The sequence below is a fragment of the Struthio camelus genome, chromosome 9 (assembly GCF_040807025.1).
Source record: "Struthio camelus isolate bStrCam1 chromosome 9, bStrCam1.hap1, whole genome shotgun sequence".
In the NCBI taxonomy this organism is placed as follows: Eukaryota; Metazoa; Chordata; class Aves; order Struthioniformes; family Struthionidae; genus Struthio; species Struthio camelus.
The window spans coordinates 25,668,676-25,695,405 of NC_090950.1; the positions used below are offsets into that span (position 1 = coordinate 25,668,676).

Genomic DNA, 26,730 nt, shown 5'->3' on the forward strand with positions numbered 1-26,730 from the left:
CTGTTTTGGTTTGTAAAGATGGTGGCAGACTGGAGAGTGTTTCTGTACCTTGCACAACAGCATCTTCTGGGGAAGGATAAAAGAAGCACTATTACCTCTTTCTTAACAAGCTTTTCAAAAACTTGTACGTATTCTAACACCTTTTAGGGTTTCTTTCTTGTTTTCAGCATCCTTTCCTGGATATGTGAACCTGATTTTCCAGCTCAACTACCTTCAGTTAAATATTTCTGAAGACTATGATAAAATATAGCGAAGGGGTATCCTCAAGCTTCTCGTTAGGAGTTTAGGTGGTTAGCTATTGTGTATATTTGGTTTCTGTGACACTGTTATAATTCTCTTAGGAGTCTTTGGATCCTGTCTTATTAGAGCATTGCTATTTTAATAGGTGCCTTGAACTAAAAGGCTTTCCATCACCTGGGCATGGTGGCCCAAATACTACTTTACATCTTTATGGTAGTGGCTTGTCTTCAATTCTCACATCCTCCTGTGAGATTTTTGACTAATTTTCCCACTGAATTTGTTATTCCCGTGGCTGCATTAATATCACTGATAATTATGATGTAAAAAAAGAAAATTGAAAGACCTACTCATCCTTGGCCTCTAGTTTATAATTCTTGTGGGTTAATTTATATTTTCTGGCTTTTCTTCTCCACTGATGAGTACAGAGGTGGATTATAAAGTGTGTGAGCCTCTGTTCTCTGCCATTTGCAGCTATATTACAGAGCTGTGCTATTTCAGTGCTTTGGAAAGAAATCTTTGCAAACTACTTATTTAATCTTAGAACTTATTAATCCATATTTTGTATGTACTTAGTTTTTGTAAGGCATCCCTATAGAAAAATATGGTAATGACAAATCTACAGTGGGAAAGGACTCTGTCTCGTACTGTCCCTGTCCTCAAGGAGGTAGACTGCTTTTCATGTGACTGATATAAACATCAGCTTCCATTTTCATATCAATAGAGATGCTAAACCCTATTGTTTTCTCTTCCATACCTCATACTTTTACCTGTGTTGTCGCTTATGCTTGAGGAGAATTTACGTTACCCACACATTTATTCTTTCTCAAAGCTCACCTTTGCTATGAGGCTTTTGGCTATTCTCAGTTGACAGGATTCATATGGGCAGACAGCAATACTGGAAAACAAGGTATGAAGTTATGCGTTCAGACAGCAAGCATGTTTCTGCAAGCACATTTAGTGAGAAATGGCAGAACTAACCAAAGTTTAAAAAGAAAGGAGGTTCATCTCATATTTCACTGGAAAATATGTTCTTTCTTCCAGTGGAAACCTGACTACTGAACTTTTCAATTTTTCAATAGACATGATTAACAAAAAGATCAGATGTATCTAATATAAAACTTGTTTAAAGAATGCTGGAAGTTTGCCATATTCAAGAAAAAAATTATAAATTTTCTTGATGATTTGAAACCATTAGGTTGCGGCCACCTGGTCCTTTTCATAGTGCTGCTGCAGTCAAAGCAAATTCATAACTATAGAAATCAGTAACACTTGTCTGCATATTGGAAGTAGATATTCTACACATGTAGGTATATAAAACCTCCTGCAGCACACGTCAAAAGTAATATTCATCACTCTTCTATTAAAAGCCTGTAATGACCCTGTCAGCTGAAGTTTCTCTCCATATTAAATGTTTGTTCCTGTTAGGGACAGGGAGAGGCTGTTCATTGCTGCATTGTGGCATGGTATGTCTTCAGGAAAAATAGATGTCGAACTGTCCTGTTCACTGGGTCTCTTTCTACACCTTTAATCTTCTTGCTCCTTCCTGTCTCCCAATAAATAAAATAAGTCCAGAAAAGACAGCTATTCTTCTCTGAAAGATAAAGATAAGTTGCAGACAGGCAGGGATGGATTTGAAGCTTGCTTTGGAGTCATGAACTGTGCCTGCAACCGATGTGACAAGATTGAAGACAGTCAGACATGAGAGATAAATACTGGGCTTCTGAGGCCTCTTGCTTCACAAAAGTAATAAAGAGAGAAGAGACTGATGGACACAGCAGTAGCACATCTTAATGTAAATTTAATGCTGATTGAAAGTGTGTATTGGAACTAATGAATTTAAGGCATATGTATGTTGTGCGCCCAGTAAAACTGAAAGGTTTAAATTATGCAGGACATGTCATCCTATTGCCAAACATTTAACACCATTCCTCCAGAAGAGAGACAGCTCTAGGGATCCTTATTTAAACGTTAGTAATCAAATTCTGTCTCAGCAAGGTCTTTTGCATAATTTGTGCCTGCCACATCTAGAACTCACACACAAACTAGATTTCAAACAGAGGGACTGGCGTTGCTTGCCAAAACTTAGTGCTGCAGTAACAATTCGTGTTGTGCCATAACTGTGTAGGTGACTAAAACTAGGTCTGCTGGGATCACCATTTGCTGATTGTGATTCTTGTCTATGTCTGTATTTTTATAGTGACTGTTAAGATTATTTCTCGTCCTGGAACTAGAGAAAGAATGTCTTTGCTACAGAAAATTACCCATTCTGACTCAAAAAGAATGTTGGAAATGCAAATATTTTCCACAAGGTAAGTCTCTTCTGAGAAGTCACACTTTTGGCATGAACTGGCTGATCTTTCTAATGGGTATAAAATGTTCCTGCCTGAAATGAATTTTATTTCAAAATTAGTATCTTTCAAAAATTACGGCTACTAGTCTGAAGGTGTATTTTCTTCTGTAAAATGCACAGAGAGCCAAAACAGTGCAGTGGGCCCTCATAAGGGATATTATTCATTCCTTTAGCCTTATTCTGGCCCCATTTTGATGAACCTAAAAGGTGGTACAGTGTGCTGGTCCCCCTCTGTATTTTGCCCAACTCAATACGTTTCGGTACTCATGATAACTTAATGAGGATGAAGAAGGAAAGAAAGGATAAAGAACAGCAGTGAAAACCTTAGGCAGCCGATTGCTTTGATAGTAGCAGATGAAGTTTCATTGGGAATTACAAATGAGGAGATGAGCAGAATTTGTAATAAGGATCCACTATGCAGGGTAAGTAGCTGAACTTCCACCTACATATTTCAAACTTATTTCCACACTGCTTGAAATTCAGTAGTGTTAACGCTGACCTTTAATGTGGGGGAACATTAGGAGAAGGGAAATGTATCTTGCTGTTATTGTGAGGGCACAAAAATTAAAAGTATCTTAAAGTGTGATGGAAAGCTTCAGGAATGAATGGGAAGGGACTAATTCATTTTCTCTATAAAGTATACTATATGTTTAATGCTTAAATTGTAAGATTGTATACAAAAATTAAACTATGACAAAACTGTAATATGTTATTATGCCATTTCTTTAGAATTTACAGTGGAAATGACTGTGATTATAAAAGCAGTACATTGGTAAAAGGGATTACAGTACATTTACATACCTTTAAGCTTTTTAAAGCTATCAGTTCCAGGGATGAGATGTATAGTGTATACAAAAAGGTAGCACATATTCCAAAAGCATCATTGGAGGCATACCTTCATCTTAAGTAATAAAATCTAGAATCTCACATCTCCTTCAGTTTGTTTCAGTAGAAAACTTTTTATAGTCACGCATGAGCTATCAGTGTACTTCATGTTGCTTGCTGATACAGTGTCATAGCTTCTAAACATTTTTATTAGCTTGCAAGGTAACATAGGAATTGCCATGCAGGGTCGTAGCAAAGGCCGGTAGTAAATGCTTTGAGAATATACCATTAAGATAAATATAGAACAGTCTTTTCCCAGGATACGGCCTTCTGGCTTCTGACAACTAGTGCTTCAGGGATTACCTGTGCTAATGGCAGCAACAGTGCCATGATGTCTATTGTGCCTGTTCTGCATTAATTCATCTAAATCTTTTTTTGATCTCTTTATGATTTTGACCTTCTAAATATTAAGTCACTTACTGACATTATAAAAGCTCTTTACATTTTCTTTTCCTTTTTTTTAATTTCAGGTCTGGTTTTAGACTATTTTCCTTCCCTAACATTTCTCTCCCTTGCTGGATATGTCCCTTGTTTTGTTTTCTGAAGAGCATATGTATAAATGAAAAGTACTCTTTAAGCTTTGAAGAAATTGGCTTCGGGTCAGTGACTAGACCTACTCTCTTTTCTGTTATTTCCTCCCATCTTTTCCTTCCTGCACTATGCCTAGTATATGGCCCTTCTTATCTTTTTTTTGTACCTCACTCTTCACAGCTATTTTTCCTTACACTCGTTATTTTCTATTCTTTGCTTTGGTCTTTCAGTTTTTCCTTTTCATTCTGCTCATTTTGACAACTCTCCTCCAACTTTCCTTTTCCATAATTCCACAGTTAGTTAATTCACTGCCTGTTTGATATGGAAGAATCAACCTCGTTATATCTCTTTTGCCAATACATTGGTTCTAATTTGCTATAGAAGCAGTGAGTGCTGTGGTTTCCCTCCTGGGCCGCACCTCCAGCCCTGCATACGAAGGCTGGCATTTGCATAAAAACCTGGTGAATGAGGTGGGAGCTTGTCATCCAGCTCACCTTGGTGACGAATCCCCATGTAACCAATTTACGGAACTATCAGCTAAAAAACACCTGTGTACAAATTTAAACAACGCGGTTTGAGATGCAGCCTTTCATACCACTAGACATTCCCTGCTTACTTGAGATTTATTCAAATTCTAAGGGCTTAGAAACCAAGAAATGAGCAACTTTCAAAGGACTTTTTCTTGTCTAACATTCAGTTGAAAATTCCAAACAGTTAAATGACCTAATTTTGGATCAGCAAGTTGCAATGACAATACAACACCAATGGCTGTGCTCCATAAAAAAAGCAGAGATAAAATAATGTTTGCACGTACTTTTTAATCGAACCTGGAGTACTCCCAGTGAACTCTGGAATAGTTTATCATTCTCACCCGAGGAGTAATAAGTATTATAGGATGAAGACCAAGCTCCCACTGTGCAATAGAATAGCTTTGACTTACTGGTAATGAGAGTAGAATTAAGCCCATTCTACCTAGCAGGTGTGAAATTAGCTCATTTGCTGTGACACTATTGCATTTTCTAGAGAGCAAAAGACAAAATCTAGTTGAGACTGACTGTGAAGGCAGAAGTGGTCAATACAGAGTTTCTCCTAACAGAGGAACCTTATTTGTGCTGGAAAAGTGCCCAGCACATCACAATACCAACTGAAGAACCACACAGATTGGTCTTTGCCTTGAAGCTAAACTGTTAACAGGTTATAATTTGGTGCTGATCAAAGGTAGAAGATGGAAGAGGGATGCAGAATAATTTTTCATTTTAATCACCAGACATTTTGCTTCCACTCCTTCTTACCTTCCAAAATTTCTCTTTTTTTCACTTTCAAGTTTAAATATTTTCATATTCTACATCTATGGATCAGATAAAATAATTTCAGTAGTTGTATGTTTGGCTACATGAGTTCACTGGGCAAGTGAGTAAGAATGAGTTTATACTCACCTAAAACAAAATAAAGCAGATGATTGCAAAGAATTTCTCCTTCTATAAAGAGCTTAGGTCAAACTGAGTTATTAATTTAAAAATGTTTCCACTTCATTTTTTCCCTAACATTTCTCTATCTATACTCTGCTGTGGTGACAGAGATAATGCTAAGATCAAACAGCACATCGTCTGTGTACCAGATTTGCTTGCTAACTCAGAAATAAGCTCTGTCAAATATGAGAAAAATCCTTGCAGAAGTCTTGGCCAGTGTATAAATTAACTCATACATAAATATAGTGTTACAGAAGCTCTGGGAAAGAGCTACTGATGTTGTCTGTGTCGCCTAACCCAGGAGATATCCCTATCAGAAGGGAAACAGATATAGCACTTAAATTTGCAGATCTTTCTTGCGCAGCCAAACAGCACTTCTCCCAAATGGTACTAGGCCTGCTTCCTCTGTGTTATCTGTTCTCAGAAGGAGAAAATTGTATAGCTGGCTTTCAAAATCATTGTATATAAGCCTAAATGTGGCTTCTGTCATTTTTTTTCCTGATTTCTGAATCTTCCAATTACTGCAAGGTTGTTTTCAAGCTTACTTTCTCCCTTGCAGAACGTAGAAATACATTTTTCTCTAAAGAAAATTGAGATTCTCTACTGAGAATCTATTTAGCAGGTGAGCCCTTAAAAACACAAATATTTTGAGCTCATGATGAAGATTACAGCAGTTGGCAACACTTCTTGCCCTGACAAAATCAACCGCTTCTTTTAGTGATCAAAGACTGCCCAGAGGCTGGAGTATGGCATGTGCAGGCTGAAGGAACACAAGTGTAAGTTATGGTTGGATATGCTGCAGGAAAACGAGTCTTTTACAGCCCCGCTAGGGAAGCTGATCACTTAGTTTCATCTGTAATAGTACTGCAGTTTTTCTTTTGGTGGTTTCAGGTCAGCTGTCTGTTTTACACACTAGACTTGCTTGTTGAGTGGTGCCTAGGTCAGCCGGACACGGCAACTTTCTTTTTATTATAACCTGCTAGGACCCACAAAATTATTTTGTGTCTTAAATTCTGGAGCAAAACATACACTTTTGCTAAGCGAACACCACTTTTTTGGTGTCTTTGTCCTATCTCTTCTTATGATTATATGAGATCACTTAGATGTGGGGCCCTTGCTTTTTGATTTGTCCTCAAGATTCTTTAATACCCACTAAGGCAGCATGAAGAGAAACTTGTGGAATTGTCCCAGTTTGATTGTAAGAAATGAAGGTGCATTTACTGTGATTTGTCTGACAAAAAAAGAAAAAAATCCAAAAACTCAAAGGACAAAGAATTAAAAAACTTTGAGTTTAGAATTATGTCTCACCCCAACTAATGAGTGTGTTGGTTTGTCAGAACATCTCTTTCTGTGCTGACAATTTGCCATCCTTCTGGATTCTCAAAAATCTGTGCTTGGTGGGTTTTTTTAGAGTTCTTTAATGAGACAGTCTTAAGGGCTCTTCTCAGAGCAGTGCGATGCTTTCAGTCGGGCTCTAGACAGAAAAGAGCTGCCTAGCCTTCTGTCTTTAGAAGCCAGTGAAAGTTTCATTCTCTTTCAGAGAATATGGGTCAAAGCCGAACAACTGATCGAAAGTTAAACCCTAACAAATCTTTAAAGACTTGTTGCCTCTCCTCCTTTCTTCCATCTTGTCAGCAAATACTGCCATGCTCAAGTATCAGAAATAAGAGTAATGTTAGGAGTAAAGAGCATTACTATTATAAGCAGAGATTTGTGGGTGGGCCTCCTTCCCCTTGTACGTGTGGTCTTGTGCGAGGAAGACGCGTGCTTTCGATCTCCAACTGCCTGTGTTTTTGCTGATGGTGGGGGTGGAGGTGCTCACCGATGGCTAACCTGGAGGAGAAGGCCACCAATAGCTGCTCTTGAAATGTAAGAATAGGAATAGGAAAATCCTCCTCTTTTCTGAACAACTCCAGATTTTTCAGGTCTGATATGTGCTTGGCAGTCCTCCCAAATGCTGTGGTATTTTTAAACAAGACAGTTTAGCTGATGCAATCGAGCAATCTTGTAAGTAACAGCAGGCACTGCAATGGCCTGCCCTTGAAGAGAAGCTAAAATCATTAGGGTAAATAAGAATGGTCACTACTTGACCCCAACAGCTCTGTTTAAAGCAGAGAAGAAAGAAAAGTGTGCATGTGGATTCATATCCGCATCTTTTTGTTGTGGTCTGACATTTTGTCATGACTCGAACAATTTTCTAAACAGGTATTTCTACCTTTTGGGCAAATAAATATCTATTCCTCAACCTGTCAGACCTAGATTTGAAATTATATATTATGGTTGCTATGCCTGGGAGTAAAAGCAGCAGAAGATATTAAATTCTATTTAATTATGTGCATACATACATATTGCACATTTCAGCCAAAACCCAGGCATGTATCAGCCATCGGAAAGGGCAGCAATATCAGTTTTTCACAGACGGCACTGAGACAGAAGTTTCTGTTAGATTCAATGAGTCACTCTCCACTGACTTTAAAGAGCCCGCTGCGGCCCTGCATGTTTTTGAACTCAGGTATTTTTGCAGTGAGGTTATATTTGCTCGTTACGCAGGGGGTCTCAATTAGGTTTATTTTCAGAACGCTACTTAACGCTGCAAAGTTTGTGGGGCCTGTGACCGCAACTTGCACGCTAAAGTTGTCTTTTCCCTCGGAATGAGATCAGAAAACTGTAATGTTTTGTTGAGTTTCTTTGGATCCAATATGGCCCACTTGTGTAATAAATACCTTGTTCTCTGTTTAGAAAACAACCCCCCCAAAACCCAGGCCAGAAAGCACTGGTAAGTGAATGCTTCCTCCGGGGTGGAAAGGCCGGGGGTGTCCCGTTCGCTGCGCAGGTCCCTGTTGGCAAGCTGCTGCACCGAGCTGAGGCTCAGAGAGGCACCCCAGGACGTTTCAGAAGGCATGTTGCTAAGGAAACCTGTTCTTTTAAAGAAAAGTGCTGGGAATGACTGGCCCTATACACTCTGTCTCTTAGCTGCCAGTGCTGCCAAAAGAGGAACAGGAGCCCTAAGTAGTTGTTTTAAAATTTGCACATAGCCACGTATTTATTTTCCAATGTGAACAAAGGAGGAAAATGCAAAGCTTATTTTAGAAGTATTGGAAGGAGTGTGAGGTGAAGCTATTTGGTTTTGAGAGGACCGTGCGTCAGGGAGCAGCTGGGCTTCCTCGAGGGTGGGGAGCCGAGCGGGATAATGTGGCTGGCAGGGCAGGGTCCTCGCCGCAGCGCCTGGGCAGGGGAGTGGGACAGGCCTGGGGATGGCAGCCGGGTTCAAGGAAAAGCCCAGGTCATCAGGCAAATTCATGGTGACGAGGCAGGTCTGAGGTTAAGCTGGGAATTCAGTCTGCAGGTTGGGGTATAGGTCAGGCCCGGTGCGGGTAACCGGGACTGGACAGAGTCTGGGGATCAGGGGCAGGTCTGCAGTTGTGAGACAGGTCTGAGCTCAAGCTGGGATGCCAGTCTGCAGGTCAGGGCTGAGATCAGTGGGGTCCATGGCGAGGCACGGGCACAACTGCTCTAATGGATGATCTAATGCAAAGTACCTTCAATCACACAGTGCCTCATAGCCCTTATCATTCATATTATGGCTTAAAGTTTATAGCTAAAGTCATGGCCAGCATAGTTGGGGAGGAGATTGTTCCCCAGAGTTATGTAGGTAAGATGTATGATGAACCATGACTGTGTGCAGCAGCTGGATTATTCCTCTGTAGCAAAAAGTGTGGGGTTTTTGATAACTTAAAATCATAGTAAAGACATTTTGTTATTGCACATCTGTGAATAGGATGTTTAATGTTTGACATATTGATTAAAAAAACTGAACATAGGACATTATCCAGCTGCTATGATTACTGTCTAGGTAGGCAGCTGGGACTTTGAATGGAAAAAACAGTGGGCATCTGTGCAACCTATCACTGTCGTCTCCAAGAACTTTCTCAATAGTGTATCGGCATTGATATATGCAGTAGGATCTGAGGCTCCTACTGTACTTCAAGGTGTCGTCAGCTTTTTCCTCCTTCCTAGTTAAAAGAAGCTCTGTAATGTTTGACATCTTGACCTAAAGCTGTGTGATAAAGTCTGTTGTGTCTTTCAGATTTGGCTGTGTGCTTTGGAAAATGAATTGTTGTGAAGAATTGTGGCTTGTGAACTCAGTTATACAGGAAAACTGTGTCTGGCTCTCTGGGTTAGGACTGGATTTGAGTTGATGACAATTTTGGCTGCTGATGCAAACAAAATCTTTTCCTGCTAATGTCCTTTGAGACTAACTGTCATAATTTCTGTAAGTATTAGATTCCAGAACTGAAGTGCTTTTTGGAAGTATTAATTATATTAGTCTTCCCAATATCAGTCCTGTAAAATGTGGAAGGGGACTGAACCCCATCACTTGGACTGGCCTGCTTGATGATTTAATCTGTCATACCGAATGTTTTCTTTGTTTCTCTGCCTTCAGAATTTTATTATAAAACATAGCACAGAACTGGAAATTTTCCAGATCAAGGGTATTTTCTATTGTTTAGGTTTGTGTCTGAATTAAATACTTTATTTTATACTTTTACTATGTACTAAAACTTCCTTTTGAAATACTAGACCAAATACTGCACAGTTCTTTTGTAACTGTCTACTCCTATTGCAGCCTACTGGAATTATGCAATATCAAAGGTTGAAGTCAAAAACATCCACAATTCTCAGATTTTATACAGCTAAAGAAGAATTAGAAGGTGAAAGCTGCAAGAAGATTAATGAGATTAGTTATTTAGTAGTCCAGAATGCAAAGACTATTCCTCAGACTATCATCTATCATTTCTGTTGCCTCAGGCAAAGATGTTTCAAGCTTACTTTTCATTTTGCTGAGTGTATTCAGTATCCTGTGTTGCTTAAGATCATTACTGATTTCATTAATTTGACTAAAAAGTAAAAATCATAAGAAATTCAAACTTTATTTTCAGCTGTGGGTTTGCATCTTATAGCAGTTGACCTGTCATTCAAATCATTTTTCTTTTTTTTGTTGTTGTTCAGATGCAGTTATGAAGAAAGAAGTCAGTATTTTCTCCTAATTCATTCCTGCAACTTTCTGATCATCTTCAAAAGATGGTACTTTTGCTTTGATTTTTCCTCAGAGAAATATGTTCTCTGATGATTTATTGACCAATATTTATCTTCATCACTTTTCTTTGCTGTATTTAAATTCTGTAACAGGTTAAAATGTTGAAAGCGATGTTGGATTAATTGGGCCATACTGATGTTCTGTAGCAGTCCTAACTTCATATTTCTCTCGGTTACACAACAGTGAATTAGATACTCCTTATTGCAACAAATTTTGCAAGAGAGATCCCAAGATAGTCAAGTCAATGTTGCGTATTTGCAGTGAGCATTGAATAAAAATGCATGAGAATGGAGTGGAGAGTAGCATGTGTATGGCACTTAACAGTCTGGTTTTAAACTTAAGCAACAGCTCTATTACAGCAATATAATAGAATCAAATAGTGAAGCACTTGGTCAATTTTTATTTGGTTCTTAAAAAGAGAGTTCTGCATATAGCCAGAGTCAGGGCTTAATGATTTTCTCCCTTGGTTGTTACAATGCTAGGCTTTTATTAAAATATTGCATCAAACTCAAGAGACCTTTATTAAAGCAAAATGTAGTTTTTCAGAGATTCATAGTGAATTGTATTTCTTCCCTCTGAAAATATGGAAGGTAGTTAATGAAACTGCCCTCATAAAGAACAAGGAGAATCTATGATTTGCCCAGATGAGAAAAACAATGTAACTTGATAAGCAAAATAACATAAAGCATTTGTAGATTCCACAAGCCAAGACCTAACTGAAATTTATGTTGCAAAGGAGTCATGTTAGGAAATGTGAAGAAATGAAACTTAAGCCTTGTCTAATGAGCTGCCTAAATATTAACCAACTGTGCTTCAAAGAAGCTTTTTGTTAGAAATTATGATGGAATGATTTTCAGGGTCTTAATAATAACGGTAGAGTCTTCCTCCGTTTGCTGTATTATAGAAAGCGGCCCATTCTGTCTGTGGAATTCTAATAACAGAAATTGTGTCCTATTTATTTGAAAGTAGATGAAAATAGGTATCTGATGAAAATAAGATTGTTGAAACTATTAACAAGGGAAAAGCTGGCTCGCAAAACCTCCCTTCAGATAGTCAAACAAAATTTTTGATTGCTGGTTCTAACATGAATCTACATGATTTGCTTCTCTTTAAAGAATTTCAAGAAATCCATCTAATGCTCCTGATAACTTATTGTTACAATAATATAATGAATTATTAGTAAAATTAAAGGATCGCTTCAACAGATAGTTATCTTCCTACGCCCCACGTCCCCGCTTTCTGCTCCTTCAGGATGTGAAATGAAACATTTCGGTTGTAGCTAATGTCATTGGCTCCAAAGAGAGCACTTAAGACTGTATTTAAAATTCATTTGAACCTCATACAATTAAAAAGCTGTCTAGAATATTTGTGAAATAGCTTTCCTATGTCATATATTAAATTATATGGTGGTATAGCATGTGATAAAACTGGCTAACTTCAGAAAGCACCTGCTTTTAACTGGTGTATTCATGAGTAATTTACACAATTTGGACTCGTACTTGACAAACCTTCACTGTGGCACATAAATTAGCACGTGTATAAATTAGCATGCATACTTATACAGGTATATGGAAGACTCTAGCATCTTGAAAGACTGTGGCAGTTTGTGGTATGTCCTTTCTTGGTCTTATGGGGACATTCTGTGGAACGAGTAGACTCTAAAACCAGTCCCTGGTTTTAGTTCTAGATAATAATGGTATTACGTTGCTCAGTATAGTGTCACTGCTTTCATCCAAGTCTCTAAAACATGATTTGTAAATGCAAACAGCATCATTATCCTGTTTTCCAGACAGGGAAGCTAAGGTACTATACATGGCTTGTGTGAGATCACAAAGTGGGTGTATGACAGGGTTGGAGTATATCACTCTCTTGATACCCATTACTCTGTTCCACCCATTAGATGTACTTTCCTTAAGAACTCACATTGCTGATAGAAAAGAGGTAAAGTTACTGATGCAGCAGCATTATATTACAAAGAGCTAACACCTTAGCTGGAGGAGAATACATTTATAACTAAAATAATGTAGACACTGCATAGGTGATATGTTACTAATAGTCTTAGGTACAATTTAATGACTCCTTTAGCAATGACAAATTTTTCAGTATTTCACTAGTTCTGTGTAGCCATGATCATTTTCAGACCTGACTATATTCATCCAGAATATTTACATCATCTCATATATGTATGTGACTTGGGCCTGATTCTCCCGTCAGATATAATTTCACTGAAGCCAGTAGAATTATTTCCAAATTAGAACTGTATGAAAGGAGATGTAAGTTTTTTATCTCTATTTCTTTTAAAGTACAGCACATTAGTGCCTCTATAACCCCTGCCTTTTAATGAATTGAAGCAGAGAATGAGAACATCTTGCTGCTGGAAATACGAAGGTTATCTCTGATGATTATTGAACTTCCATGGCTGATGAGGTATAAGTCATATTCTAAGAAATAAATTGTCTGGAAATCATGCCACTGAATATTTTATTTTACTACTAATGCACTGTAAAAAGACTGAATCTTTAATCAAGAATATTATGAACATGTTTTTGGTTGTAATGCATTAGATAGTAATGTTGAGAAGGTGCTGCAATAAACAAGCTTGCTGGGCACCTTGCGGTAGAGAGTAACCAGATACTGAAATGCACAAACTTTGAGTATTTTTTATAATAAGTGATTTTCCCTCCTCTACGCTCCCCACCCATTTTCATTACAACATGCAGAATTTGTTATATGAAGAGTTTTGTCTTACCCCTCTGTAGGCAGTAACAAAGATATTAACAGCTTAGAAGATATTAGCTTTTTATGACATCTTTTTGAATCCCATTTTCACATTATGTGTATACCAGGCTCTTCATTACTATCCCATTCCTGGCTCACTGTGACAAGACACAGTGGAGTGGGAAAGCTGCAGTCCAGTTTAGAGCTATAAGTAAAATCATTATTAATGTCTTCCATGTATTTTGCCAATGCCATATAGGTAAAGAGTGCAATAATAATATATTTCAAATACAGAAAGAGAATCTCCTTTTTGTTCGTGTTTTGTATAAAGGCTAAGTGTTATAAATCAGAACAAAACAGCGTTAAAAAAGGAGCTTATATGTAAAATGATACGGACTGTTTGGGATCTCTAACAACAGCAAGCTCATGTTTTTCAACACTGCCTTTATATACTTGTAGATTATGAGGCTATCACATATGCAGCTGAGCCTGTTGAAGCTATACATTCACATTAGCGTGAGATCAGAATCTGACCCCAAGTTGTCTGGTATTGTATACGTTCCGTCTTCACCCTCTTATAGATGGTCTCTTGCTGTTCTCAGATTCTGTTTTGCATGTTATTCTCGATCCTTCCAACTTGTTTGTTGCAGCTTCCTCATATTTTTCAAAGATGATGGCTAAACAATTAGTCATGAGTTAAGCAGTAACTTAAAGCAGTCTTCAACTGCTGCTGTGAGCAGCTCTCACACTTTTGTTTACATCACATCCCCAAATAAAAACCCCATGTATGGGAAAGATTAGAATTGGTTTCTTATATTGCATTTACCAAATACGTGAGAAGGATATGGAAAAGCTTTCGACTTTTGCTGTGTTGACAGTTGCTTGCAGTGAAGGTCAGAGCATTCCAGTGATCTGCCACTCTCCAGTAACCATTCAAAGTGTTTCCAAGGATGCCAGCTGAGGTGTCCATTTAACAGCAAGTGTCAGTCTTACTCTTGCTCCACTGAACTCAGTGAAAAAACATTCCTTAATGGAATAGGAGCAGGCTATGACCTCAATATCCAAATCAAAAATTGATCTTCTGATGAATTTTTTTGTGGTTTATTGCATTAGATCATATCTATATATATCCCTTAATAAATTCACTATCCTAGTGTATAATGCAGACCTGACTGAAGTGCTGAATAAGAACGGGAACTCAGCTTGCTTGAAGATACTAGTGGTTTGAAATACTCATTTCTCGTATGTGCAGGCTTCCACAGTGTGTTTCTGTAGTAATAAAATCCAGGTGCATTATTTCTTTTATGTATTTGACTCTCTGGTCTGTGTTATGTCATGCAGTATGGCATAGTGTGACACATCCCAGTGCAGCGCAGAAACATAAAGCAATCACATTCTGCAATTCAGGCCAAAAAGTCCTGTGGGTATTGACAGCAGATGTTAACCTCCTGACCTTCTGGCCTCTCTCCACTGTGGAACTGCATGAAATCTGATTTGCTCTCCGAAGTTTTTCACACCAGTTGAGGGAACTGACTCTTCAAACAGAGGGCTGGTGCAGAAGGGAATGATATCCAGGCGGGCTGTACTGTGTATAGTGCAGATCTTCACTGTGTGTGTCATTTACTTAAATTTCTTAACTACATTCAGACTTGGAAAGGCATAAAGAGGTATCAGGTATCTGAGCGAGAATAATACAAAGGATTAGCTATCAGAAACCTTTTGGGCTCTGTCTTTGACTGCTTTGGTATGGCTTTGGTGATTTGGCCTTTAATCTTAATTGTGCTGAGGGGATAAGTCCAGGACAGCTCAGTCTTAACAAAAATCTGCTTTTTCATCACTTGCCTGACAGGCTAATCCAAAATACAACAGTATTTCTCTGTCTTCTAATGGTAAATGTTGACTTTATCCAGGCTTACAATTACAGATCCTCATTTAGACTTAACATATGATTACAACAAAGGAAAAACTAGTGACTGTAAAGTTTTATACTCTAAGCGTATCTAATTGGCAGCCTCTATTTCTGTGGTATTCCTGCATATGCAAATAACTAAACTCAGCATCTCTTCATTGCATTTAGTAAATTATGACTGATAACCCTTACATATATTATGTGGCACTTCTTGCTTCCATTACATAAATTGCCTTAACCTTTTTTTGTTCTACTACTGATTTTTGATTACTTTTTTTATTGAGCACTGCTGAGGGCAATCCATCATGAAGTAACTGTTTGACTTGCACATCTGTGACCGGACATTCTAGTGGTAAGTGACAGAATTCCTCTAAAATTATACAGCTGAATATCTCTCTAATCATTTTTAGCACAGCAAGATTGTTTCAGAGAACTACTTCACAGTTGAGTGTGGAGCTTGTACTATTTCAGGAGAAATAACTCAAAGCAAAATCAAGTTCAGTAATGAGGTTCTTTGTTCTGCCTTGTACTATTGCCTGTCCTCTAGTTTTCCCTGCAGAAGGGTAAAACAAGCTGTTTGGATTCTTGGAGGGTGGAGGCAGTTATCCAATAGCAATAGGTGTTTAGTAAGACTAGAAATAGAAAAAAAGTGGCCTTTGATTAAAGTAGAATATGTATATTTAGACTTAAATTTGAGGTTCATTATTGATTAGAAAATGGCTAACACTTCTGCAGAGCAAACCCATATCCTGCTCTGTAAGGGGAAATGCATTTTGGGAGGAATTTCATAGAAATATACTCAATTTTATGCTATCCTGCTCCTTTTGAGCATGCATACATAACATTATTCATGTGTTTAGCTCTGCTCTTACCACGACTGGGCTTTTTGGATGTCTGTAAAACGTATATTAGAATTCTGCGGGTTTCACTGCAGAAAACGTTGAAAAAATGCAGCTTTCTTCAGAAATAGAAATACTTTCTCCGGAAGAAATGCCGACATCTTGAAATTCATTTGCTTTCAAATCAAATGAAGCTTTTAAATCTGGAAAAAAAAAAAAAGGAAACCAAAATAAAAAACAAAGTCAGGAATATCAGAACCAATTTTCAATAGAAATAAAACTGACATTTTAAGCTAACTTATCTACTCTGAATCAATATTTTGAAACAATGACTTTTATTTTAAATCTTACTGAAAATTTTTTAGCATTATCTACATTGTGGCTTATAGATTTTTTTTTTTAATTTGCTGAAACTCTGTTTTCTGGTGCAGAAGATTTTCACACAAAACATTTCAAGATGCTTTCCTGTAGGGTGAAAAGCAACAGGATACAGCCTTAGTTCCATTTCAGCATAGTGTTTAGAGTGTCAGTATGTATATAATTTTAGGCAGATAAATAGACATATGCAGGTAGGTGTCGAGGTAGAGCTTTCCTGCATCAACTAGAGTTAAGGACGTACAGGTTTGGATGCCTGTAATTTTACTCCATGAATATGTGTCTACGTAAAGTAAACTCCATTTAGCTTTCCTTTTACCTTTAATTCCAATGATCAAAACTGAAACATGTGCAATCTGTCTTTCACAAACAAGCCAGACTGCACTTAGGAAAAAGAGAATCATTGAAATAGATCATGGTAGTTAGTTACTGTTCTTTTTTCAGCATCTTGTCCATTTTTTCTCTTATTAAATCTCTTGCCAGATAAATAGATTGTTTTGTAAAGGGAAACATGAAATATTATAATTCTCTGATAATGTATTTCTAGGTCAAAAAATTTGATGAAATCAGACAATAACCCAAATATATAACATTATTATGACAATTTTTATATTGGGATCTTATTTTTTCTTTGACTTCTAACCCAGACACTTCCTGCTCAATTCCAATTACAGTTTACAAGAATTTTCTTCCTTAACAAAACTACAGGAATACCATAGATGATCAATGTGATTAACAGTGTTCTAGTTCTGTGCTCTACTTCTGGAAAATTTGAACAATTAAGAATTGAAAGATTATTTATGATTAATTTTTTTGTAACTGAAGGGAATCCAGGCAAGAAATTCCCAATTCAAAGTGGGTATCATTGCAAGTAGGGAAGTAATAATTATTTTTCAGGACTTCATGACCTTTTTGATCAAGTCCCTATCACTAGGGAAAGGATTTCATTTTTATGACTTGCACATTTCTCTTTATTTATCTCTTATGTCTTTAACAGGTGATTAATGTTAAATATGCCTCTTATTCCTCCTCAGACAAAAGTAATATGGATTTTGTTTTCAGGATAATTTAATTTCCATCAGTACTTGGGCTTCAATAGATTCAAAATTTTACCTGAGAAATAGGAAGAAATGCTATTTAAAGGAAATGAGATTTTACCATTGACTGAATCAGGAAATACCATGTCTTTTGCTTTCACAGTAGGATTAACTGAATTATCATGATGACTGTGGATCAGACTTTAAAGTTATAGCAGGATGTAGAAGAAACCCTCACAATTAGTGAATTGCAACTAGAGGTCTTTTAAACATTTTATTATTTTTTGATGAGTGGGAAAAAATCTGCATGTGCTGATAGATCTTAAACTATAAGAAATAGATTAGACAGGTTGTAGAGAAAAAGTGTATTAAGCTTCTCAGTTACTTTATGCCACAACAGGAATTCTAGCTCTTTAATTTCTTAAGTATGTGCAGCTGAAATCTTCAACAGTAATTATTTCTTTTAGAAGATGATTTTTGCATGGGCTATTGCAGATACTTAATAAGCAGGACATTACAAAGACGGGTGAGCATAACACAGCCTGGGTAAATGACAGTGTTAAGTGTCTGCATTGTTGTTGTAGCCTTCACAGGCGTGAGTATCTCTCATAAGATATCTAATCTTGATCATGTAGTCTAATGCATTTTCAGTGTCTGGAGGAGTCAGAAATGGTGTAAAAAAGAGGCATGAGGTTGTGTGAGAGGCTTGTAGCTGGCTGTTCCCTTGTCCAGAAGGGCCGCCAGTGACTGTGCGAAATGGCGGGGGAGAGAGGGGTCTGCAAAAGATTCCTTCTTAATTATAATTCTTCCTATTTAAGTAATTTTTATAGGCTTAAACTATGTGAAGTTTTATGAGTAAACTTTCTTCACTGCTGTTGCTGCAGTCTTCTACCATATAGTATTTGTTCTTTTGTAACACAGAAAAGACTCCTGCAAGCCTGGCAGACTTATTCCGGAAACAATATCCCCTACAGCTCAGATCTCCTTAAATTTAAGTCATCTAACTTAAATTTGTTTTTGTTTTCGATAAGAGAGCCACCTAATCTGAACAGTTAGATTGTAAACAACAATAAACAGAACTGGCATCACGCTGCCAGGTAAATCATCGTGATGACACAATCTGTGGAGCCGCACAATTTTGAAAAAAGGTAAAACTCAAGGAAAGTCTGAGTTTGAAAAGTTATGCAGTCTTGAAAGAAGGAAAAAAAACCCTCTTATCTTATAAAAACTATACAAAATCTCTGGTATTATATTCTGGAAAATAAGTGGCATTCTACAGGAATGAGAGAAGGGAGCCAATTTTCACTTGCACACTACAAAGGTTCCATGCCTGTAGATTAAAATACGATTGATTTCTTAATATTTCGCTTGCCAGGTTGTTTGACAGACATGCCCAGTTTCACATCATGTCTCTCTGAATACTTTATTCTGTGAGTGCTTATCAGCAATTGCTATCTATAAAATATATTAAGTATGTCTGTTAATACTCTGACAGTTAATAAGCTCTCAGCTAGTTTAGGAGCTAGAAGTATTTGTTCATGTTTGAAGATTAATACTAGGTTAAGTTCATCATTTAAAGGAGAAAGGAATTCCCCTGCCTCCAGTTTATTCCCAACATATTTTCTATTCAATTTGTAATAGTTCTGAAGTTTTACTTAAAATTATTGTTTTAAAGAGTGTTCAAGCCATTAGAAATTCTCAGCTGGGGCTCTAAAGTTTAACAGCTGAGGCAGGAATTAGCGACCCATTGTGATTCAGGTACAGTGTAGCTGCACACCATGCTGCAGTACAGTATCCAGGGTGTCCAGGGAGCCAAACTAGCTTCAAATGGCTGCAGCAGAGAGAGGCACAGAGCTTTATGCTGGGTAAATTGACCCATATGAACATCCTTTTAGCAGCAGGTGAAAACCTCTGGTAGCTGCACTGCACATTCACACTGTTTAGCTGCAGTAAGGGGCTTTGTTACATCCATCTGGCCTTAGGTCTGGGTGCACAGGAAGAGTCAAGCCTTTTCCACATGCCTTTTCTGAAACAACACATAGAAGAGAATGGGGAAAGTGACAGTTCCTAGAGCTCTGCTTCACTAGAGGATAAAGGCAATCATAAACAATTTGGTGTTGGCTTCTGTCGAGTGCAACAAAAGGAATTATGACAGACTCGTTGATGGCTCTGGCTCTTGCCAGTCAGTCATGGTCTGAAATTCAAAAATTATGTAATATAGGTACCATTTCTTCCTTTGTGTAGTCTCTCAAAAGGTTTGCATGTGCATTTTGTAACCTGTGTACCACCAGGCACGGGCAGTGCGCCTTGTGGCACAGAGCTAAAGATCTGTGGGCACCATTATAATTCCTTAGCACTTGTTTATGGAGACTCACAACTGAGAACATTCATATGAAAGGCTACTTGTAAAATTAGGTATTGCCTTGAGCAAGAGGTTACTTCTACTCCAGGAGCTGCTATATGAGGAAGAGCTGTAACTCATATATGCTTTTAACTACCTCTTTTTCTTTTTTCTCTTGGTAGAAGACAGTAGTAAGCCAATTCCTCACTTCTCTGAGATAACATTACCTGCTAGTCTCCTTTTTTTGTGTGTACTTCTCAAGGCTTTTGATAGATTTTTTTTTTCCTTTAAATATATATTTCGTATTTCACATTCTCAATTTTCACTGAAAAGATGTAGTATGACACTATCAGATACAGTAGATCCACCAACAGTTCAAGCTGAAGTGAATTAAGTATCTCCAAATCTTCACTCAAATATATTATTCTTTGCCAAGTAAGGCCCCTGCAAGAGACCTACCAAGCAATGCTTTTTCGGGATTGGCTATGTTAGCTGTCTCTCTTCATGAATGAGTGCTGTCAATTGATTCTGTTTTACCAGTGACAGCTGCCATCTTGTCCACCTCACTTGGGATTGGAAGTTGGGTCCTCCAGACTTATGTCTATGATACTACAGCCTGCAGTAAAGATCTAGGGCTCTGAAACTTGGTGTGCAACAGACTTGTATCTTCTGCCTGGCAGAAATGGAAAACTGCAGTATTCTCAGCAGTGGCTTACAATGACTGCTGCAGACAGTGGCCTTCTGGTGCCCTATTGCATGTGTGGGTGGGTGTGGTTTCTAGACTTTTGCTTAAGTCTTGCAAAAATTACGTAACTTAATACAACTCAGTGTATTTTTTTATGGGAGCTATGAACGAGAAAGTTGAGGAAGAATGACCTTCTAAAGCAGAGAGAGTTTCTAGTCTGTTCACAGCAGATCGGCTTAGAGGTTTGCGTCTTCCTCCTTCTGACAGTGGTTTGTACCAAATCAATTGTTTATCTAGATTTTTTCTTACAGAAGGAGGTAAACCTCTGGAAACAGGCAGAAAAGTGCAAGAGGTCGGGAGAGTTTGGACATAAAGAGGGCAGAGAGGGGATGTTTTACAACAGCAATAAAAAGGTTAACTGATCTATTTTTGTGAAAGTTGTCAATGGTAAGTTGTGATAGCTTAGCAGCCCAATTTAAAATGATATGTTCATTTTTGAATGGCAGTATCGAACAAGAGTGATCAGACATGGGATATGTAGTTTTGTTCTGATGTCTGCTTGCTGGGTGATGCATCTGTTCCTATATTAACTTGCATACTTCTTTCAGTAAACAAGCATTATAAAATCATTTTAATAAAAAATCTATGGACATGAGGTATTTGAGAGCAAATTGTGCCCAGTATAAAAAAAAAAATTACGTGTAGTGTCGCCTAGGACCAGACATTAGAATACCTCTGATATTAAAGAGATGTCTATTTGTAACTCACAACTCATAAACAGCTCCATACACTTCCAAAAGTGGGGGCTGTGAGCAGTCCTCCTTCTGGGCAGATGAGATAAAGCAGCACTGGAAGTGTGGTGAAAGCTTTCTAATCTGTATTTGCATGCCAAACTCAAATGGAAGATCAATGAGTTTAATGAAGCATTTGATTAGCATAAAAAACCTAGATTCTTTCAGATATCTAACTGTCTTCAAAATTTCCCATCAGTTAATTTTTGCTGTTATCTGCTTTCTTCCCCACGCCCCATGTGATTAAATGGTTCAGCAGACCCATGTCCTTTCTAAATGTTGATCGCCTGATTCTTACTCTTTACATCCTGTTTCTAACCTTCGTTTCATCTCTGCTCTGGCTCTTTTCATCTCTTTCCACTGTGTTAATCTTCAAAACTGCTGTCATGTCTCTTGTCCTTGTCAACTCCTGCTCCCATCTTGCGTCAGATTCCTTGAACAAAACTAGTGGAAATGGCTTAACTTACCTCTGGCTGTTACCTGAAATGACTCTAAAGCTGCGTTTACTCGATATTCATTGACAGGATAAGGTTTTAAAACATAATTATATAGAATTGCAATCCAAGAGAAATGCATTTTATTTGGAAATCTTAAATCTTCTGACATTTAATAATATACTTGCGTATTTAATTACATTGTTCGTCCTTATATCTTGTTTCCTAAATCAGTTTCTCTTTCTTCCAGTTGTAACCCGCTCATTTTGTTCTCATTTGTCCGTCTACCTAGGTTTCCTCACTTCAGAAATCTACTGTACTTAAAAACAGCCACCACTATTGTAACATTGCCTGTTGCCTTGGTAATCCTATTGCATGGGTACTTGATGATTATCTGTGTTTGAGACTTGCATTGTTCACACTGCACCGCCTCTGCTATGTCTAACAGCAGCCAAGAAATTTTCTTTTGTTCTCAGCTTTACCATTTTGTTCAGAAGAGCTTTTGAGGTGAGTAACATCTACAAGAAATTGTGAACTTTTGTGTTGGGATTTTAGTACTCTTCATTCCACTTCTCCTAAACTAAACTGAATCTGAGATAACAGAATGAGGAAATTATCCAGACAGTGAGCTAAATATTTTTGTTCCTCCTCCGGAAAGAGTCAATTTTTCCACCTGTTTGTCTTTTATATTCTTTCCCTCATCTTTTGCCTCCCAGTCGTGACCATTAAATACCATTAGGATGTTAGGAAGGCAAAAGCCAATGCCATTTAAACCAGACAATTTTGAACCGGTGCCAGCTTCTCTGAGGAGTTCCAGATCAGTCTTACCATCACAAGATGTGCTGATGGGTCTCTCATCAAAGCACATCTCACCTGATAATTTTTGTAATGAAAAGAAGCAATTTTTATGGCAGGAAAATTTATGCATGACATAGCCCAGTCATGTAAGAATATGGAAACCATTCCGTTCCTCAGTTCTTTCCCCGAGACGCTCAGTACCCTTCCCCTTCTCCGCTCATTGCAGAAATATTATTATTTAGCTTCGGATTCTCCAGATCCTTACAAACCTTCTGACGAGAAATCCCTGATTACTGGTGTGTCTTGGTGAAGACATCAGGGTTGTCTTTTGTGAAGATTAGAAGCATCCTGTGAAGCTGCGAAGCTGCATGAGAACATGTTAGAATAGTGAATTGGGCAAAAATATAGCCAGTGGTTTGTGTACATCACTAAATGGAAATCTCCCTTTGGAAGTTGCTATATATCCTTTAATACGCAAATCCATAGCAGCAGTTGCAGGCTGGTTGTGCAACTCATGTCATAAGCTCTGCTTCGCAGATGAATTTTATCATTTCAGTCTTTTTTTTAATCCTATGGGTAGTGGGTTTTTTTCCAGCTATGAATAAGGAAGAATTTCAGCCTATCTCATGTTCTACCTCTGATAACCTAAGCTTCCCTGCATAGTAAGAAGTGGGTGAGGTACTCATCTGAGCTTACTGGAAAGTATTTACAAGTTTGTTTCTATCTCAGCTGCCATAATTTTCCTCACCTACTTTAATTTAAGGCAAGGAGGGACTTGTTCATTCAGTTGTTCATTTTTGAAGATATACACTGTCATGTCTCACTTCAGGAAAAATCCGGAAGGTTGGGCATTCGGTTCGCTAGAAGCGGCTTTGAGGGATAAACATTTATTTCCTTTTGTCCTTTCCTGTAAGCAAAATATGTAGGAAAAAAAAACCAGTCATGAAAATGAAAGGTACGTTAATTTGAGTCATAACTATCCAACAAACTAGTCCAACTCTATCCAACTCTTTCCTCTCGATGGCTGAAATAATTGACTGAATATTCACAGATAAATGTTGTTTGTTACTGGATGTTCAGTTCAATTATGGCACTAAAACAGGGCATCAAGATTTAAAGTGAACTGGGCTTAACAGGTCACTATTTTCTTCCATTTCTCACCTCAGCATGAGCACACACATCAGAGAACTGGGGCATAATTGAGTATGTTTTTTTATTTAGGGTTTGTATTTGGAAATTTTGAACCATTCTTTCTCAAAAGCCAGGGCTCTGCACTTTATATTATAAATATAATATAAACCTACTCCTGTTGCTGATCTGTCCAATATGTGATGTTTACATACTTCATTTTATTTCTCAGAGCCAGATTTCACTTCAGATGATGTTTATCTCCTTTAGTTGAACTAAAGCAATATGTTGAGGCACAGTAAAACGTGGCCCTGTGCTAACAATCATTTCCAGAGGTCAACACCTTGTTTCAGTGGAAAGGTATGTCTACTCCGAAGATGAGAGTTATTTTGATTGTAGTTTTGGTGCCTAATGGAACTATCTCCGCTGAACAAACCAAAGGGTAGAAATTGGGCAAGGGGATCCTGCTACTGAACAATTGATGCGTAGCCTCATTCACCCACAAAATAGCAGGTCTTTACCGAATACCACAGGTAAGTCATCCCAGTGCAGTAAAAAGCTGACTGAATTACTGAATAAATGGCCGTTTTACAGTTATGGACCTAAAATAAAAACTTCAGCTGTGCAGCCAGGAGCTTCTCTGGATAGGAACAAGAAACAAAACCATTTAGGGCATAGCTCCACGCCAGGCTTATCCCAGCCTAACTGGGGTTAGATATCGATGTATCTCTGCCCCAGATAAATTCGTTTCCCATCAGATCAGTGAGTCATCTTCCAGAAACGTAGTGAATGGCTAGCGCCAACACGAGGGAGAGGTGAGGAACTTACCAATGGAGTTAAGAGGGGAAAGGAGACTTCAGAATTAAACCTTGACTGTAACAGTGGCACAGCTGGATCAAATTAAGCATGACATGAAGCTGCACTTTCAGATGGCAAGAGGCTTGGGTATACTGGAGATTAAATTAGCAACAAATAGTTTAAAGTTCCTTGCTATGAGGAGCAGTACAGTGTGTTTTTCAGGTATTTGTACCGAGGAAAGCAATGTTTGAAGACTTTTTTTTAAATTTTTTGTCAAGAATTTACTAGTAGTCTCTGGAAAATTAAGAATTTGCCAGTATCAGACAAGAACTTTTATTTTACAATTAAATTTTTACGAACATCTAACCTGTTCCAGCAGCTTACCTCTCATGTCCTATCAGTTTAGGCTGGACATGACATATGTCTGCAACACCTGTTTCTGAATTGTCTGGAATTGAATTTACCAATGGTGAATGTTAACTCATTTCAGTTTTAAGTAAGCTGAAGCACCTTCTCATACAAAATTTCCCCTTTGACTCTTATTTCTGACTTTTTTAAATGTCCTTTTTGCAATCCTTTTCTTCATTTTCCCCATTCATTCCTTTTTTCTGTAATTCTTGCTTTCAGAAAGACCATCACCGTTTAAGTCTTGTGCCATCTTTTTTTCACGACACTCCAGGGTAGCAGGGTTGTTTATAATTCTGTTTTTTTCCTGAGGAGGGACAGTACAATCTATTTCACTCTCACATCCATCTGGTGCAGCACATACAGTATCTGACATTGGGGCAGGTTTGTAAGTAGAGCACTGAGAGCAATTAGCATTTGAATTAAAGCTACCTGTGGATAACAACAGGTGATTACCCTATTTAACAGCTGTTAAGTGGTGTTATTTGCCACTTATAGACCACAGACTGAGTGAATTGTATGCATACAAATGGAAGTTACTGTGCATGCAAATGGACAACATTAATTAAATAATATTATTTATTGCAATTATGATATGTACGTGTCGATTCAAAACAGATAGCTGGTAGCAAAATGAAGATTTTTGGAAGTGTTTTGGAATGTAGGACAGCAACATTGTAAAGGTTAAAAAACAGTGTATATTTTAGCAGTCAGTGTTTTGTTCTGAAAGTAGAAAAACAGAGCTTGGTGTTTACAATGATTCAGCTTCTGGTGAAAAGAGAAAAATAATAAGAAACTGAAGCACGTAAGACTATTTTCTCCTTCTGTTTTAGCTCTACACTTCCAACAAGGGGTAATCAGCCTCAGAGTTCCTTGGTAAGCATGACACGGTTCCTGCTGTACATGCCTACTTGCCTCCTTGTGTACGTGGGAGAAGCCGCATGGCTAACTCGCTCCCTTCTGTGCTGAGGGTGGATGAATGTCTTTTTTGAACATTTGCTCAGCATATGGCTGTGCAACATCCTCTTAAATGTATGCGAGGTCTCTCCCATGGTTCTGCTTCTAGTATTGCTGCAGAATATCTTACTGAGACTGGCTGCACCTTTTGCAGTAGAGAGTCTAGTTTGCTGAAAGTTGTTCCTGTGAACCTCTTCTCCAAGGGCATGGATTTTCCATGACCTTTTTTAAGGGCTCCCAAGGCATCTGAAGGGAATGTATCTTCTGAGAAGTCTGACTAGATTCCTGCCTTAAGTATTTGCTTGCACTCTTAAAACTAAATTATTTTTATCGATGATGATTGGTGTCGCTCCTACTCCAATGCTACTCCTATAAGCACAACTGCCACAAATTACAGGATGAACTTAACTTTTTCCCTGTGGCATAATTATCCATTGAGTTAAAAAGCTCCCATGATTTGCATGGGTATGTGCATTCACAGTGAATTAGTTTTAATAGAGATCTCCAATTCATATACACAGAGATATAGACATTCAGTGCGCAATTCCTGATTTTTGTTGATGGGAGCTGCCTTATTAAAGCATTTACCCTACCATGTATTTGAGCTGGACTGAAATGAAATGCCTTTTAATCTGATGCTAGCCAATTATATGCTACATTCAGCCAGTTATTATACTGACAAACTTAGTTAACCAGAGTTTGATGTGAGGTGGAACTGAATTTATCCATTACTAAGTTCATAATGGCTGAAAGAAGTTTAAGTTAAAGCACTGTAGTCTTCATTCACAGTTACTTTGCAGAAGGCTTGGACTGTCCACAACTGAACCGTGGAAATACTTAATTATTTGAATAAAGTTCAACAGGAAGTGGCTACATTGGATTGTTACCTAACTGATGTTAACGCTCACCCATTCTTCTCCCCTAGCTTTAGGCCAGAAACAA

At 37.9% G+C, this 26,730-nt stretch overlaps 1 long non-coding RNA gene across 1 annotated transcript; it reads left to right on the top strand.

Moving 5' to 3' along the window:
- The first annotated feature begins 22,015 nt into the window (after positions 1-22,015).
- On the top strand, positions 22,016-25,706 carry LOC138068141 (uncharacterized). The gene is made up of 3 exons (XR_011142788.1): positions 22,016-22,209; positions 23,861-23,988; positions 25,665-25,706. It is a non-coding gene; the product is annotated as an uncharacterized lncRNA (long non-coding RNA).
- Positions 25,707-26,730: the final 1,024 nt, after the last annotated feature.